The 18,730-nt window shown below is 37.6% G+C and overlaps 1 pseudogene; it reads right to left on the bottom strand.

The window, feature by feature from the left end:
- Positions 1-10,011: 10,011 nt before the first annotated feature.
- Positions 10,012-16,848, bottom strand: LOC147496935 (protein DJ-1 homolog D-like; annotated as a pseudogene).
- Between the last annotated feature and the right edge of the window lie 1,882 nt (positions 16,849-18,730).

Here is an 18,730-nt window from a genome sequence, read left to right as displayed (position 1 = left end):
GCTCGAAGACCATCACGACTACAAGAAGTACCTTTCAGAAACGACCTAATACATGACAATAGGGCTCAAAAAAAAAAAAAACACTGTTCACGTAAAATTTTAAGATTGATTAAAGATTATTACAAAAAAAACACACACACGCTGTTCACGTGAGCTCGCTAACGTCGTTAGCAAAATCGTTAGTGAAATTGGACGGAAAAGAGACTGAGGTACTAAATTGAAACAAATTGAGAGTTTGTGGTACGAATAGGTGGGAAAAAAAGTACAGGTACCATTTAGGAAAAAAAGTGAAAGTACGTGATAATAAATAGTCATAAACTCTAATTAAGAGTTAAAATATACTTTTTGAGCACTTATCAGTAAGGCACAAAGATGGATTGTTTAGGGTGGGGATGATGAAGAAGTTGAGATCGGTTCGGTACTTACATGTGGTATGGTTGGAGAATCATCGAGAGGGATAATGTTTTAGAAATCTTGAAGTTAGAGAACTTCATAAAGAAGATTTTGTGTCGGATGAGGAAAGCGAGGATGAGAGAGATGAGGAGTACGAGTTTGAATTTGATAGAGAGAGAGTGGTAGAAAGATACGGAGAGGAAAAATTGTAGACCTAGTGGAGTAGTTCCTAAGTCATATTTTTATTTAAATAAATAAATATTAATTAAAAACCGCCTAGCGCCTAAGCCTTTTAGGCAGTCCGGCCAGAAACTACCTAGAAGGCCTAGGCGTTAGGCGCTCTCTCACTACCTGACTACCACCTAGCGTTTTTTTTAGAACATTGTTATTTTCTATGCACTTCGATACAGTGCACTATCTAATTGTTTCCAGGTGGCAACAATGGCCCAAATTCCATTCAAAATGTGCTAATGTGGCCCAGTCTAGTCATGCCTTCTGCTGGCGTGGAAACATGTCATTTTTTTATTGCCACACAAGCTAAATATACAACACATGAGAAGCACGTGATTTATTTCCCTCTCTATCCTTGTTTTCCCTCTCTTTTCTACCATCGTCCAAAAATTTGGGGAATACATCAGAAACCCTAAATGGCCAAAATCTATCATATTCCTAAAAAACTGAACTTCCCAATTCTAAAAACTCTAACTTTCTTAAAAAAAAAAACCTAACGTGGCTATTTCGCAACAATAACATGAATGAGAATAATTAACACATAGGTGGAAGACATTTTTTATTTGATCTTGAGAGTTAAATTAGGGTTCATGTGAACAACATATTTAATATGGAGAAGAAGATATTGAGTTAGACTTTAGACCGTTGTAGGCAATTTCAATTTGAGTAGGCCTGGTCACGTGCTTCCTGCATGTGGAATCAAGAACACATTCTCGCGCATCTCACATGTATTGTTAGTGCCACGTGTTGAAAAGGACAGACACACGGCCTATTACGGTGGCCACATCAACATTGGATAACCAGAATTTTCTCAAAGTACCAAAGTGAAAACAATTGGATAGTACAATGTATCAAAGTGCATATAAAATAATCTAGTACCTAAAGTGCAAAACTGGGCATAATACATTGTATACTATGCCTATATTAAGTGAAAGTTTTAATAACTCACACATTATTGATTTATTTTCCCACACTTCATTATATACTGCATCCAAATCCAAAGGGGAATAATGTACCCTTACAATAAAAATTCAAATAAACCAAACAAATTACACTTAAAGCAGCCTTTGGACAAATTAGTTGAGGCGAGCTAGAAATGACTTGATGAGCATTCTGTTCACCATGCACCGACCCCACCCCATTCACTTGATTATCATAAAGGCTGTAAGTACAAATTGCCCCACAACTACAACTCACTCTGCTCTCTCAAACGAGTGAGCGAGTCTATGACTTATCTCTGGCCGGTTAACCATCTTTCTTAAAGCCACAATTAAGCTAAACTTCCAAAGCCTCACAACTTCAGAGTTCCAAATGGATATGCACATAATCTTGTCAACTGGACCTATGCATAATCTTCTCAATTGATCTCCAAAACGTTCTTCAACTAACAAACATTTAGTGTCAAAGAAAAGTGGATGCATTGGCAATAGCTAAAACTACCCCTTGCATAGACAATGGTACATTGCAGTGTAGCTAAAGATGCCAAAGCAGAGCTGCTCAAAGGAGTTAATTCACTCCAAAAGAGAGCTGAAAAGCTCAAAGGAGATAATAGACAAGAAGATATGACACAAACTACACACCACCAACAGTGCATAACTAGAAGCGTCTGCCAAATTGAATATCCCAAAACAGCACTACTAGGCACTCTAAAACAAACATAAATATAATGAGCAACAAAATTAATCTGTAATTGCCTAGGGGGCGGTGTCATCATTCACTTCTATTTCCATGGCGGAATGTAGCATGACATTCAATGAAAGAGGTTAAACAGTCGTAATATGGCCAATCACTCCAAGATTTAGTTAGGAACTTAGGACGACCAAGCTATTGGTAGATTTGTGTATCAAAACCCTTCAAAGGTTCACACCTATTGAGAGTAAACACCAAATCCACAACCTACAATAAACAAAGTAGTACAACAAAACACAAAATTTCACGAAAGTTTTATGAATTTTTTTCGTTTTCGGTGGACATCGAAACTTTCACTGAATAAGTGAACACTGCGTTAATAATTTAATAGTCATGTTTTATATTTCAATATTTCCCAAAAATTCACGAAAATTTTGTAAATGTTTCTTTTATGTGCTCCTAGAAACATTCATAAAACCGGGGTGTTGTAAATTTTATGGAATTTTTTATGGGCTAGCCCAATTTAGCATCTGTAAGTACCCTCAGTTCTCAAACCAATCACTATAGCACACGTGTCCACACACCTGGTCGTATCTTCACAGCTCGTATATCTCTAGGTCGTACTACGCCACTAGGACGTAACCACGACCCAAACTCAGGTCATGCCAAATATCAAATACAGCCATATACATGGAAACAAATGATCTACCGCGATCTTGAAGCTCAGTCAACACACCAATGAAGGAGGCATTTACTTTGTAACAACAGAAGTAATGACGAATCATCAAAAGAGCACAATATATGGATCTACACTTGATAACGGTCTGAAGCAAATAAGGAAAGTCAGATCAAACATTTATAAATAAAGAGAGATGAACTACGTAAGGCTTGATTCAAGTTCACCCAAGAAACTTGATACATAGGCAACTCTTATCCCAAGCAAGAGTGTAGCCATTCCCCATCAACCTCAATATCAGGTCATAAGTAGAAATCCACACATCTACATTGGCGCCATCTGCTGGTTCGTTTCCTTGAGAAAAAGTATTCATATCATTTTCTCAAGCCCACGAAAGTAGGCAAAACTACCATGGAAGGACAACTCAAAGCTTTAGCAGATCAAATGAAGACTTTCCAAGATTCTTTTACAGCCCTTCAACAAGAGAATCAAACTCTTCGCGAACAAACAACATCCAACACTAATAACATGGATCATGACGCCATTGATAACAACGGAGTCACAACACTTGCAACCACCACAAATCAACACCTTGACGATTTCACCTAGCGGTTAAACAAGTCAACCGAAAAAGCCAGCGCAGCCCATATCATTCAGAAGATGCTCCAGTCATACAAAGCGTCACCATTCACCACTGAAGTCAGGGACAAACAACCTCCCACTAATTTTATCCAGCCAAAGTTCTTGATGTACGACTACAGTTTGTATCCAGGCCAGCACATAGCTCGTTTCAGCCAAATCCTAGCACTTTATAGCGCTCCAGACTTTGACTACCTAAAATGCAAACTCTTTCCAACTAGCTTAAAGGACGGAGCATTAGACTTGTTCTACACGCTAACTCCTAATTCAATCCACAACTTTGACAAGCTGGTCAAGACATTCGCAGCAGAGTTCGTCCACAACAGGAAGAAACAAGAAACCTAGACTCGTTGTTCCAGCTGAAGCAAGTACACGACAAGACTATTAACGCTTTCTTAAGATGTTTCAAAAAGGAATTGCTATCAATGGAGCCATGCCTCAAGGACAGCTTTGCAACATCGACATTCACCAACGCCCTCCTAGACGACTCTGAACTAGTAGGATTGCTCATGCGCAATAAGCCAGAATGCCTAGATGACCTGTACCACAGAGTCGACAAGTACATGAAGTACGAAAAATAGATGGCCCAGCGCAAAGGCAAAGAAGTCTTCGCAGTAAGCGATAAACGGGGACCTAAAAGAAAGCAAGCAGTATTCAGGCAACAACAAGGGCACCAACTCCCAGAAGCTATCGTACACCAAAAGAGAATTCTCCAACTTCTCTAGGATGCCAAACCATATCCTGAAGAAGATATGTATAACACCTTACTTTAAATCAAATATTAACAAGGTGATAGCAATACCAGGACGTCCATACTGCCACTTCCACAAACTCTACCACCATGACACCGATGAATGTTGGAGCCTCAAGCACTACCTCCAAGACTTAGTCGAAGAGGGAAAGCTGAAAGAGTTCCTACCAGAAAGTGACCTCAGGCATAAACTTAATGCCAACCGCAACAGAAGCAGGAGCCATAATCATGAACGACCTGCACGCAGAAAAAGCCAAAGCAGAAGCAGAATAGCCTGACGATCTAAATCTCAAGGTCAGTCGAGGCACAACAGGCGACGACACTCCTCCAATCATGAGAAGGAAAAGGTAATCCACAAAATTACAAACACCTCTAGCAACGAGACCTCCGATCGTGAAAAGCGCAGGCGCGTAAGAGCATTGCAAGAAATTTACCACCTATCCCACAAAGCTAAAGTGATCACTCCTGCCAGCTCTCAAACTACAACCGCAATATCATTCACCAAAGAAGATCTCGACAAGGTGTGCCTACCCCATAATGATGCTCTGGTAGTGCACATTAAGATCAACAGATGGACAGTCAAGCGGGTCCTAATCGATCCAGGCAACTCCTGTAACATCCTCTTCTACCAAACATATAAGGATATGCACCTACTAGACTCGGTAATGATAGAGTCAAATGCACCACTCTACGGATTCAATGGAGATCGCAGAGATGCCATTGGAGACGTCATCCTACCAGTTTCTATTGGAGAAAAAAAAAGACATGGTTAAGACCTCAACACGCTTCAGTGTGATAGATGTCAAGTCATCATACACTGCCATCTTAGGCCGCAGGTGGATTCACAAGATCCAAGCAGTTCCATTAACCTTACACTAAGTCCTGTGGTTCTCCGGACCTCGAGGTATCACGGAGCTCAGAAGCAACCAACTAGAAGCTCATCGATGCAATCAAGTAAGCATAACAGCCAAAGCCAAAACTCAGGTCGTCAAGACAAACGACATCCCAAAGCTGCAAGATCCTCAAGCTTCTAGCCCTCTAGCATCAATAACAGACAAGCTCAAGGGAAAGGAAGCACAAGTCGAACCAGGAGAAAAAGTCAATTTGGGCACAGATGATGACCCAAAATTTGTTTATGTAGGGGCTGATTTAGACCCCAAGCTAAAGGAACAACTTGTTAATTTTTTATCTCTCAATAAAGATGTGTTTGCTTGGTCGTATATTGATATGCTAGAAATCGACCCTCGTGTAAACGCCACAAATTAAATATAAATCCAACCAAAAAGCCAATCAAACAACGACTTAGGAAATTAGCACTCTGATATATTGGAAATAAAGATTTCTATTCTATGAATAATTATTTATGCTAAGAATAAGAAAGCTAATTATGTAGTTTAATCAAAGTTTTTACTCTCAATTATCATGTAATACATAGAGTAAAGATTTCGTTCCACTCCTAGTTGTTTAGAACGTAACATATTCACTAACTTAAATAATTCTACAATATCAATGAGAGCAGTGGTTTAATCATACTAATATGATGAAAATAACTAATTAAGATATTCTAAATTATACTATGGCAATTAAATCTTAAGATGTGAATGAGAAGAAAAGATTAAGGGATTTGATTCCACCTTGATTAATTCTTAATATACTAGTATAGAGTTGTTGCAACCTTAATCTTTATGTTTTCACATAAAGATTATGTCTTTTTATACCTAATTATTCATGACATCTCTACTAACTAATAATTAGCATGTGAGGTAATTGAAACTCATTCTCATGGTGAATTAACTACCCTCTAGATTGGAATATCTTACTATAACTATTCTATATTAACACATCAAGTCTTCATCAAAGCTTTAATCAAACCCCTCTATTGGAGGTTTAACTAAGATTCATTAGATTATCATAATTAAAAGAATAAGAATAAGACATCATAAAAACAATAATAATAACTTGGCTTTTATTAATGGTGGCTAGGCTAGAAAATAATAATTAGGTTTAGACTAAATAAGAAAACTAATTTATTATCTAATGGGAGAAAGTCTAAGAGTGAGTCTACCTAGTTTTCCCCTAGTCCTCTTTATATAAGAGAGGTTAGGTTTACATTTTTTATGCATGGGCTTTGGAGCCATGTTTTGGGCCACTAAATCAAGCCCAAAACCTAATTACATAATTAGTCCAAAAAGGGTTTATCTACTGGAAATTATTGCAACAGCCTTTTCATCCACTTTTGCTCCTTTTATTGGAATAAGGCCTAGACCATTAGAAAGCTCTTTTCGAGCCGGTCGTTTTGAGATATATTAGGCCCAATGCTGAAGTATGAGTCCAAAGAACGGCCTACGGAAGTTCTGTTGACTTTTATGCTTTATTTCTACCCGCGTTGACTTTGAATTTTCAGTTTTGCTTGGGCTTTAAAATGATTTTTTCTCCTTGAAACTTAGGCTTTAACCATATAACTTCTTAGCAACCAACCTTTGCTCCTTTATCTTGCAAAAGTGATATATTTCTTCATATATTTAACTCCTTTATCTGAAATACACAAACGTAAATAAACAGTACTAACTTTTATTTATTATAAACATAATTGGTCTAAATATAATAGTATTAAGGGGTTAAAACTACAGTTTTTGGCTCTTATCAAATCACCCCCAAATAGCATTTTGCTTGTCTTCAAGCAAATATGAGAAATTAAAATAAGTGACCAAAAATAGAGTTCTAACTAATCTCGTTTCACCGAGTGCGATTGCATTGACCATATGTAATAAGACATTAAACCACTAGGAATTCCCTAGTGGACGAGTTATAGCCTCGTGAGAGTTTTCCAGAGAAGGTACTCACAATCTTCATCTATACTTCAACGACTAAGAAATAAAATTAATGTTTTCTTATTTATTCTCATATATCTATACATCTCACTAGCAATGAATACAAAATAATCAATTCAAAACCTAAGCTAATACATGCATAATAATCAATCATCTACATATATATATATATATATATATATATATATATATATATATCATGAACTATGCTATGAAATGCAATAACAGGTTCGTTTATGAAACTTTTGAATAACGTCCTTAAGTAGGTCCTTACGAATATGTCAAGACAAAAACATTATGATTTTTCCACTCAAGTTTCACTCACTCCAGTGTGCAGTGGGCACACTTTTTCTTATAAACTCAATGACGTACAAGGAAGCCAAAGTCGATCAAACACATCTGCCACTTACTATCGCACTAATATATTCCTAATTGAGCTAGAGGTCTTTATTAGGTGTTGCGGGAATTAGATGATGGTTTTAAGAAGGAAGGAAATGGATATTCAAAAGGACAAGTCTGAGATAATAGGATTTTCAAAATATGTAACTAGAGAAAACCTTATTCTTACTTTGGTTCTACACTTTGTTTCCATTCTTAGCCATATTTTTCTTTTTCTTTTGGCTTTTGACTCCCTTGATTATGTTTTTAGAGTTCTAACTTTTTATTTTATTTATTAATTTTTTCTTTTCTTTGGATGGGAACTTTCTTTTCTTTTCTTATTTGAAGCAACTAACAAATTGTTGGTGTTCCATATGCCTTTCTCTTTTCTTTTCTTCATTTCATCCTACTTCTCAAACTCATTCAAAAATGGGTAGGCTAATTTTATTTTTATTTTGTTTTCATAAAAGGGTAAAGGATTTGTGGTTTATGAAAATGCTAAAGAAAGGCTCAGAAAGGCGACTAGCGGAAAATAATTTCATATATGTTTGAATTCTGGTTATATCGATCCAAAAAGGGCTTAAATTCTCGCTTAGGATATGGTATAGTGATTAAGGAAGTGGACGTGTGATTTCTCTATTCGGAATTTACTTCTCCCTTGTGTCATTACTCATATATTTTACTCATATAAGGCTTTTAGGTTATATTCTCATAGGATTTGTAGAATAAATACTCTGGCCTAGATTTCAGAAACTTACCGCCAATACAAACATAGATGCTCATGCAATATATTTATGGAAAGATGGTATGACTATTACCTATATATTAACCTAAGTTTCTAAAAACTATTCTAATTTAAGAGCTAACGTGAAACTTTTAGACTACTATCATCACAGAAAAAGAAACAATACCAATATTCCTAAGTGCATAGTGTATATATATATATATATATATACGTCCCTCTCTTAAACGTAGGTACTTAAGATAATAACTAACGGAGTAAACGTCACAACATATCTCACGAGATTTAGTCAATCCTAAAACTAAAAAACCCCACTCGTATCTCTCTCTCTCAACCAAAGGAACATAAAAAAATAATGAAAAAGAAAATAAACTCTCATTGTTCTCTCTCACTTCTTCTGTTCACCCGTGTTTTTTTTTCTCTCTCTCTCTCTCTCTCCGTCTTTTGTTAATAGCTTCCATAGAAAGCTCAATCTATTCTAATATGGCAGCCTATTTTTTTTTTTGAAGTTAATTGAAGCAACGATGAAACTTGAAAGTAGAGGTAAGGGTATGGATATGGTGACTTCGATTTCATATTTCTGAAACTTATTTCTTGTATCAAATTTTGTTGTTAGTAATTTTATTTTGTAGTTAAATTGTTTTTGGGGCATATGGCGTCTTGAATTTCAATATCAAGAGTGATGGGTATGTCAATAGGCTTGATCTAGTGAAGCTGAAGTTGAATTTGGTTTTATGTTTTATTGTTGGGGTTTCAATGGTAATTGGCTTGAGGGAGTACTGGTCTGTCAAGCACCAATGCATCTAAGATCGGAGTACTTAATTTCTATAGGAAAAGAACGTCCCCTGATTGTCTTGCTCTTGTACTATAGCTAATTAGTATTAACTACACTGCCTAGTCTGGTTTGCAGACAAACATAAACATAATATCTCTTGTGTTGCTCTATTTTCTGCTATTAGAATACGGAACAGGACAAAAAAAAAACATAAAAGTTTAAGTGACAAGATTGGCTTAAGTTTTCAAAGTACAAAAGACAAGTGACTTACCGATTTGGTTATGACCCGAAGAAGAGAAGTTGCAAAAGCTTAGCAGTAGTCAAATAATACACTTTGAGAATTGAGATGTTGAGCAGCCTACATTGTTTACTAGTTTTTATAAAGTACCGATAAACACATTCACAAGGATTGGATCTTTAGCTCAAATGGTAGAGCACTTTTCATGGTGGTTTGAATCCACCAAAATCCTATATTGTTCATATGTATGTTAGTAGATTTTCGAGATAAATGGATGTGTAAAACTCCTTTTTTCATGATTGCTCGCTGCTGTGTTTGATTTGTGATCATGGACATCACAATAAATCTTGCTTTTAGCAAATGGTTCCACTAATCTGTAGGATATGTGAGGAGTTTGTACCAACTTCTCATTTGGAATCTCATTCGGAATCTCATTCTTATGTATGTGCGTACGCGGATAAGTGTGATCTGAAAATTTTGGACATGAATCCCGCCTCTCAAAACTTGCTGATGTACTAGAACAAATCATAGACTCATTTAGCGTGTCTCATCTTGCATCATGTAGCAACCCGATATTTTAAGAATTCCAAAATGCTTTTCATCTAGAATTTTAAGGTACTTTTGGAACACTAGCATTCATCGAATATATTCAAAGTCAACAATTTGTACTCAACATCTACGACACACTTATCATGCATTATGTGTCACTTGACCTTTTAAATGAGATGGAAGCAGGACTAGATTTGTGGTTAACAATCAATGAGCGCACTATTACATACCCACTTAGACAGACAGACAACCATAATGGTCGACCCGGATACACCATGATACAAAGTACAGTACAAAAATTAGGAAGAAATTCATTTAAAAAGATCTGGTTCTGCATACAAACAACATAGTGCAACTCTTTGCCTTACATTCAAAATGATACCTGTATGCCAAGCAATGACATCAACTGAGATAAAAACTCAGGATGCCCTGGCCAAGCCGCCCCAGTCACCAAATTTCCATCAGTAAAACAACGATGTATTGGATCTGGCTCTAACCATGTTGCCCCAGGCAATACCACATTGAGTTTCACAACAGGGTATGCAGTGCATTGCCTTCCCTTAAGAACACCCCCTGCAGACAAAATATGTTGCCTGTGGCAGATGGATGCAACTGGCTTTCCTTCCTCCATGAAGTGCTTTACAACGCAAGTACTTTCTCATCTAATGCAAGGTACTCTGAAGCTCGGCCCCCAGGGATCACCAGGGCGTCATAAGTCCAAGGGTCTACTCTTCAAAACTTGCTGTCACGGTGAAATCATGGCCCGACTTCTCACTATAAGTTTGGTCACCTTCAAAATCGTGAATAGCAGTTGGACAGGTATCTCCAGGAACCTTTTTTGGGCAGACCGCATCAACTTGACATTCAAGAGCTTGAAGAGATTGAAACGGAACCATTATTTCATAATCTTCCATATAGTCCCCACAAATGAACAACATCTTCCTATCGGAGCCAGTTATGGTGCCCCCTAGCGCCTTCACAAAAAGTCGGATAAACTCAGGATGGCCTTCATATGTTGCTGCAGTACCAAGATTATTGTAGAGAAAAAAGACGTTTTTCTCTTTCTAGTGTTCAGGGCCCGCCCTCGCTCTATGTATGCCTGGACAAGGCGCGCGGCGCGCTCCACCGTTTTCAGCACGAAATTCACTGTTTCGGAAGTTTTTTGAAACAATATAAATATAAGTTTTTTCTATAGAAACCTAACTTAACCAAAACCAAGAAAGAGAGAGATTATAAGAGAGCAATTCTCTATGAGTTGAGTGTTCATTCTTTTGTGAGTGAATTGAGAGACTTGTAACTGTTATTCCGCATCTAGTAAAGCTTGGAACTTGCGGTGTGGACGAGGGCAAATTCGTCGAACCACGATATATCTCGCTTGTGGTTTATTCTTCCTTTACATTAATTGTTTTACTTTAGATACTTGTTTATTTGATATCGGTAAGTGTTAGGATTACTTTGGAGGTGTTGAAGTCTTGTCTAGTGAGAAGGATCGATCTTTGTGTAGGATTGATCTATTTGTTGTGGGTAACATTGTTTCTGCATTGTCCTATTCACAACAATTGGTATCATAGCGTAGGTTTACGACCTAGGATTTTGAGTTTTTGGTAAAGAACTATAGTGCTCGAAATTTGTGTAGACAAGGTGTTCAATTAAATTCCTAAGTGAAATTGTTTTTTGGGTTATTGTGTGTAACTTTAAAGATGGCTCCCAAGATGTCAAATGTTAAGTTTGAAGTAGAGAAGTTTAATATGGGAATAATAATTTTGGGATTTGGAGAGTCCAAGTTAGGAACATCCTCATCCAACAAGGTTTGCACAATACTTTAAAGGGGATTAATTCAAAGGTTGCGAGTATGAGTAATGATGATTGGGAAGAGTTCGATCTTCAGGCTTGTTCATCAATCCGGTTATATCTTGCTAATGAGGTCATGTATAGTGTGATGGGAGAAAATACCGTTACTGGTATTTGGCTCAAACTAGAGTTTATGCATATGACCAAGAGCATGATGAACAAGATGTACCTTAAGAAGTGTCTTTATCGGTACATGATGATCGATGGTTTAACGATGCAAGAGCACGTTAGTGAGTTCCATCGTCGTCTAGCGGATTATTTGAATGTTGGCATGAAGATGGATGATGAGGATCAAGCGGCATGTTTAATATTCTCTTTGCCGGCCAGAAAGCTATGAGCATCTAATGACTACATTTCTAAATAGAAAAGACATTGATCTTGATGAAGTTCAGAGTGCACTTCTTTCTTATGAGTTGATGAAGAAGACACGTGTAGAGAATATCATTGATGCAGGTTAAGGGCTAGTGGCAAGAGTAAGGTTGCATGAAAGGGCTTCTACAAGCAATGAGAAGTCTAGGTCCAAGTCAAAGAAGCCTTTGACACATGTGAAGTGCTTACAATTCACGATGAAAAGGGACATTACACAAGTAATTGTCCTCACCCGCAGAAAGAGAACAAGAGAGATGGTAAGAAGAAAGGTAAGGCAAAAATTGAGGCAAGTTATCCTTCAGGCTTTGAAGGGGACGAGTTAAGTCTCTGTGTGTCCACACAAGACTATATGGCCGAAAGGTGAATTCTTGATTCCGGATGTTCCTACCGTATGTGCCCGAATAGAAAGTGGTTTACTTCTTATGAAAGCATTGATGGTGGTTCCGTTTTGATGGGTAATAACGTTGCTTGTAAGACGGTAGAAATTGGAACTATTATGGGTCAAGATGCATGATGGTATAGTGAGGACTTTAACCGATGTGAGACATGTTCCTGAGCTAAAGAAAAACCTTATTTCTCTTGGTACCTTGGATTCCAAAGGCCACAAGTTTGTGGGAGAAGGTGGAGTCCTAAAGATTGTCAGTGGCTCTTTAGTTGTTATGAAGGGTCAAAGACATGGAACCTTGTATACTTTGATAGGTAGTAATGTGGATAGGCGATGTATCGCTGGTTGCATGTAGTGATGATTCCGAAAGTGCACTAAGATGTGGCATATGCAACTAGGGCATATGAGTGAAAACAGTTTTGTCCGAGTTGTGGCAAGCTTGAGGGTTATTGAAGGACTTGAAGAAGCCAAGTATGGGGTTACGAGCATTGCATTTATGGAAAATAGTGCAGAGTCAAGTTCAAGTCAAGCAAGCACATGACAACATGCATCCTTGACTATGTGCATACGGATGTTTGGGGACCCTCCAGAGTGGCTTCTAAAGGAGGTAACCACTACTATGTCTCATTTATTGATTATCATACCCGCAATGTGTGGGTGTATATGATGAAAATGAAAGATGAAGTGTTTGAGACATTTAAAAAGTGGAAGGCAAGGGTTGAGAATCGCACAGATAGTAAGGTAAAAACACTACGATCTGACAATGGTACTGAGTATACCTATGGGCCTTTCCAAGAGTTTTGTGCGCAACAGGGAATTGCCAGACACTAGATAGTCAGGGGCCGCCTGAGCAGAATGGAATGGCAGAGAGGATGAATATAACATTGCTTGAAAGAGTGAGATGTTTGTTGTCTAATGCCAGTCTAGGCAAAGAGTATTGGGCAGATGTAGTATCCATGGCGTGTTACCTGTATAGTAGGTCACCGGTTCCAGTTATAGATTGCAAGACACCTTATAAGGTGTGGTCATGTAACCCAGGTGATTATAGTATTTTGCGAGTGTTTGGATTAACTGCTTACCACCATATGAGGGAAAGCAAGATAGATCCTATAGCTAAGAAAGCCATATTCTTAGGCTTTGCAAATGGGATAAAGGGATACAGATTGTGGTTTCTAGAAGACCACAAGTTCCTAGTCAGCAGAGATGTTATCTTTGATGAGACTTTCATGTTATCTTCAAAAGTTTCCAGGAAGGAGTCAAAAATGCGAATGGTGAGTCTATAAAATTTCAAGCCACTGAGCTTGAGTTGTCTGATGCAGCAGATGACTGGTTGGTTCATGATAAGGTACATACCAAATCATGGAACTACACAACAATAGGAAGAAGAGCATGAACATCCGCAACTTGTAGTGGCTGACCCTAGGCCAAAGAGACAAGTTAAAGAAGTGTACAAGTATGGGCACGAGAAGCCGGTGAAACACTATGGTCAGGTGGATTTAGTGGCATATGCACTGAATATCAAAGATAATGAGCCAGATAGCTTCAAATAAGCTGTTAGAGATGTTCATTATAGAGATTGGTTGGTTGCTATACAAGAAGAGATAGAGTCTCTTGATAAAAATCACACATGGGACCTAGTTTTATTGCCAAAGGGCAAAAGGACTATCGGCAGTAAATGGGTGTTCAGAAAAAAAAAAAAGGTCCTTCCTGAGTCCGACAGTACTGGGTACAAGGCAAGAGTAGTAGCAAATGGTTTTTCACAAAAGGAAGGAGTCGACTATAATGAGGTATTTTTCCCAGTGGTCAAACATACTTCCATTCGTGTGTTATTGAGTTTAGTTGCTCACTTCGACTTGGAGTTAGAGCAACTTGATGTGAAAACTACTTTCTTGCATGGGGACTTGGAGGAAGAGATCTATATGAGACAACCCGGGGTTTGTTGTTCTTGAGAAAGAAGATCATGTATGTAAATTGAATCGGTCAATTGTATGGGTCAAAAGCAATCGCCCGCAATGGTACAAGTACTTTGACACATTCATGATGCAACATGAGTACACCCAATGTAAAGTATGATCATTGTGTTTACTTTTCGTGACTTATTGGTAATGACTTCATCTATCTCCCCGCTTTATGTGGATGACATGCTCATTGCTTCCAAAAGCATGGTGGAGATAGACAATTTGAAATCTCAACTTAGCTCGAGTTTGAGATGAAAGACTTAGGTGGAGCCAAGAAGATCTTGGGCATGGAGATTGACAGAGATAGGAAGAAGCGGCGGATAGTTGTATCTCGGAAGAAATACCTTCGAAAGTAATTTCTCGATTTGGTATGGAGAATGCAAAGTCGGTTTCTACCCTTTGGTCGGGCATTTTAGGCTTTATTAAGTTCTCTCCTAGTTCGGTGGAGGAACAAAAGAATATGGCTAATGTTCCTTATGCAAGTGTTGTGGGCGTTTGATGTATGCTATGGTGTGCACACCGCACATTTCACAAAGCGCTTAGTGTTGTAAGCGGTATATGGCAAATCTTAGGAAGCAAAGATTGGGAAGTAGTGAAATGGGTATTGAGGTACTTTGAAGGGTACCTTTGGATGTGGGATTAGTTTATAGTGGAGGCACTTGTTATGTCAGTTGGTATGTGGATTCAGATTATGTAGGTGATCTAGATAGACGACGATCGACTACTGGTTATGTATTTATGATGTATGGTGCACCGGTTAGTTGGAGGTCTATGCTACTGGCTACAGTTACTCTATCTACTACTGAGGCATAGTATATGGCAGTGGCAGAGGTAGTGAAAGAGGCATTATGGCTTTGAGGTCTTCTGGATGATATGGGTATTGAGTAGAACAGTGTTGCTTTGTATTGTGATAGTCAGAGTGTTATTCATTTGTCGAAAAACTAGGTTCATCATGCTAAGACCAAGCATATTGATGTCCGTTATCACTTTATACGGGATGTCGTTGAGGATGGTGATGTAGCACTTGAGAAAGTGGATACCCATGACAATCCTGCTAATATGTTGACAAAGATTGTCACTGGAGTTAAGTTCCAACACTGTTTGGACTTGCTCTAAATCCTACATGCTTGAAAGAGCCCTTTGTGGGCATGGCCCTTCTTCGGGCGGTTGGCCGATCGCAAGTTTTGGATGGATGTGTTATTGCTGGATGTGTTTGGCTCGGTTTTATGTGTTAAAACCTTACCGAGGTAGAGAATGTAGAGAAAAAAGACGTTTTTCTCTTTCTAGTGTTGAGGGCGCGCCCGCGCTCTATGTATTCCTGGACAAGGTGCATGGCGCGCTCATGCCTTTGGCAACCTCCAAAGACTTTAGGCGCCGACCAATTGTGCGACCGAACCGATTTTGCCTAGTCGGCGCCCCGCGACCCACCGTTTTCAAGATCGAAATTCAAGATGTTTGAAGTTTTTGAAACAGTATAAATATAGGTTTTTTCTGTAGAAACCTAACTTAACCAAAACCAAGAAAGAGAGAGATGATAAGAGAGCAATTCCGCGAAGTTGAAAGTATTCATTCTTTGTGAGTTGAGTATTCATTCTTTGTGAGTGAATTGAGAGAGTAATTCTGTGTGAGTTGAGTATTCATTTTTTGTGAGTGAATTGAGAGACTTGTAATCTGTTACTCCGGACATCTAGTAAAACTTGAACTCACAATGTGGACGAGGGCAAATTGCGAACCACGATATATCTCGTCTTGTGGTTTGCTCTTCCTTTACATTAATTGTTTTACTTTAGATACTTGTTTATTTGATATTGAGAAGTGTTGGGATTACTTTGGAGAGTGTTGAAGTCTTATCTAGTGAGAATGATTGATCTTTGTGTAGAATTGATCTATTTGTTGTAGGTAACGTTGTTTCCGCATTGTTCTATTGACAACAATTACCATCTGTTACACAAACTGACATGGTCACTGGTTCAACCCAACCCAATGAGCACCTGCAGCTACAAGTGCAGGCTTCACTGGGGGGTATGCTGTACACATTCGAGCTTTCACCACGCCCGCAGCTGCCAAGATTAATTGGCCATGGCAAATAGAAGCAATTGGCTTTACAGAATCACTGAGCTTGGGAACTAATTGTATGACAGATTTATTCATGGAAAGATATTCAGGGGCATGTCCACCAGGTAATAACCAATCCATCAAATTTGCTTGCTTCAATATCATCGAAAGTCGCATTGAGTGTGAAATTGTGGCCTCGTGATTCAGAATAGGTCTGATGGCCAGAAAGTTGATGAACAGCAATGCGACATATATCCCCAGCTTTTTTCCCAGGATAAACCGCGTCAACGGATATTCCGTAAGTTTGCAATGCTTGAAAAGGAACCATTACTTCATAGTCTTCCATGTAATCTCCGCATAGTAACAGAACATTTTTTTTTACCCATCTTCTCATAACACAAAGAATAAATTAAACTTATTACCAAAACACTATGTAGTAATAATTAATTATGTATTTTAGCATAGTACCTACTTAATAACTATAAAATTATGGAACTACAAAACTTAATTAATTCCAACAGTAACGTACAAATACTAAAGTTTGTCTTTTGGTAGTAAAGGCTTCAATTTCAAAGCCACGTACTTGCTCAAGAACAAATAAATGGATCAAACTCTAAATTAGAGTGATGCCAAACTTTATAGTGTCATCCGAATATTGAACAGTCAGAACCACCCCCCCCAATCCACAACACAAACACTTCAACTCCAAACCAGCACTCCCTTCAAAACAAAATAGTTAAAACTAACGGAATGTTAAACTAAAACAAGTCATACAACAAATAGAAATACACTACATTCCATCATATTTTCATTTTTTGAGATAGACTATAGGCAAAATATTCTAGTGCCACTTCAATATAATATTGTTAATGAGGCATAAGTAGTAACTCATACCTTTAAACAGCAAAAAACAACTTTCTCCTATAAAAAGTAATGGTGAGAGATATGAATGTTTTTTTTTCCCGTTGGAAGAGAGAGAAACGAGGGAGAAAGAGAAAGAGATATACGAGCGGGGTTTTTTAGTTTTAAGATTGACTAAATCTCGTAGGATATCTTGTGAGGTTTACTCTGTTAGTTATTATCTTAAGTACCTATTTTAAGAGAGGAAATATATATAAACTAGCTTGTAGGCCCGTGCATACGCACCGGTTCTTTCGAAAATATTTAGATTTTTTTTTAAAATTGGGACTACCGTTTTAGTCGCTAACCCATTTTAATTTTTTTAACAAATTGTTTTAATGAAGTTTTAAAAACCCATTTTTTTTAATTGGGAGAGAGATTATGTTTTAATAGGAGAATAATTTCCATTTTAATTAGATATGCTAGATTTTTCCTTTTCAATAGGTGAGGAATTTCCATTTTAATAGGAGAATGATTTCCGCTTTAATTAGAAGTGCTAGAATTTGTTTTAATAGGAGAGGAATTCCCGTTATAGTAGGGGAGCAATTCCCATTGTAAAAAAGGATTCCCGTTTTTCAAATAGGAGAGAAATTCCCATTTTAATAGGAGATGACCTGAAATTTTAATAGAGCTCGAAAAATACCTCTTGTGGGAGCTTTAATATTAAGAGGTTAGTTATTTCCTTTTATTTCCCTATTTTTATTGCATGGGTTTCTAAGTTTCTTTTGCACGTGAGATTCATTTTTTTTTTGTCAAGTCCGTTTAAGGACGTCCTTTAGAGAGACGGGATGTATATATATATATATACTAATATGTGCCTTAAATTACGTGTGTTTCTATGCCACCCCAAAACAAAAACATGCTTTGTCCTCAAAGTATAGAAATAAGAAGGATAGAAAATACCATAGAAACGCGTGAAAATTTTAGAGCACTTGAAAAATAAATTTAGAACATACTAATATAGGTAAAGAAAAAAGACGAACTCTATATGAGTTTCACCCATTATGGGAATAACAAAAAAATTAAATTGTTTGGGACATAAGTAGACACTAACAAAAAAGTAAAACTTACCCCATATCCAAATAAGCGTTTAAGCGTCCTCCTCTTTTATAAAGAAGTGAGGTTCCTTTGCATCCCCGCCAAGCCATGATAATTTGTCGCCTCATGCCACTACAACATAAATGACATTTCCCATCACTTAAAAAGTGATGTCAAAAGTATAAGACATCACTTTTGAGTGTGATGTGAATGGTGGCGACGTGAAAAATTAGGGTTTTCCATATCACTTTTATAACGATGTCCATAAGTGATGTTACTTCACATCACTTTTTAATTGATGTCCACAAGTGATGTTATAACTTTGCATCACTTTTTAATCGA

The sequence above is a fragment of the Coptis chinensis genome, chromosome 5 (assembly GCF_015680905.1).
Source record: "Coptis chinensis isolate HL-2020 chromosome 5, ASM1568090v1, whole genome shotgun sequence".
Classification (NCBI taxonomy): Eukaryota; Viridiplantae; Streptophyta; class Magnoliopsida; order Ranunculales; family Ranunculaceae; genus Coptis; species Coptis chinensis.
The sequence above is the reverse complement of the archived record's forward strand: the minus strand, read 5'-3'. Positions and strand labels throughout refer to the sequence as shown.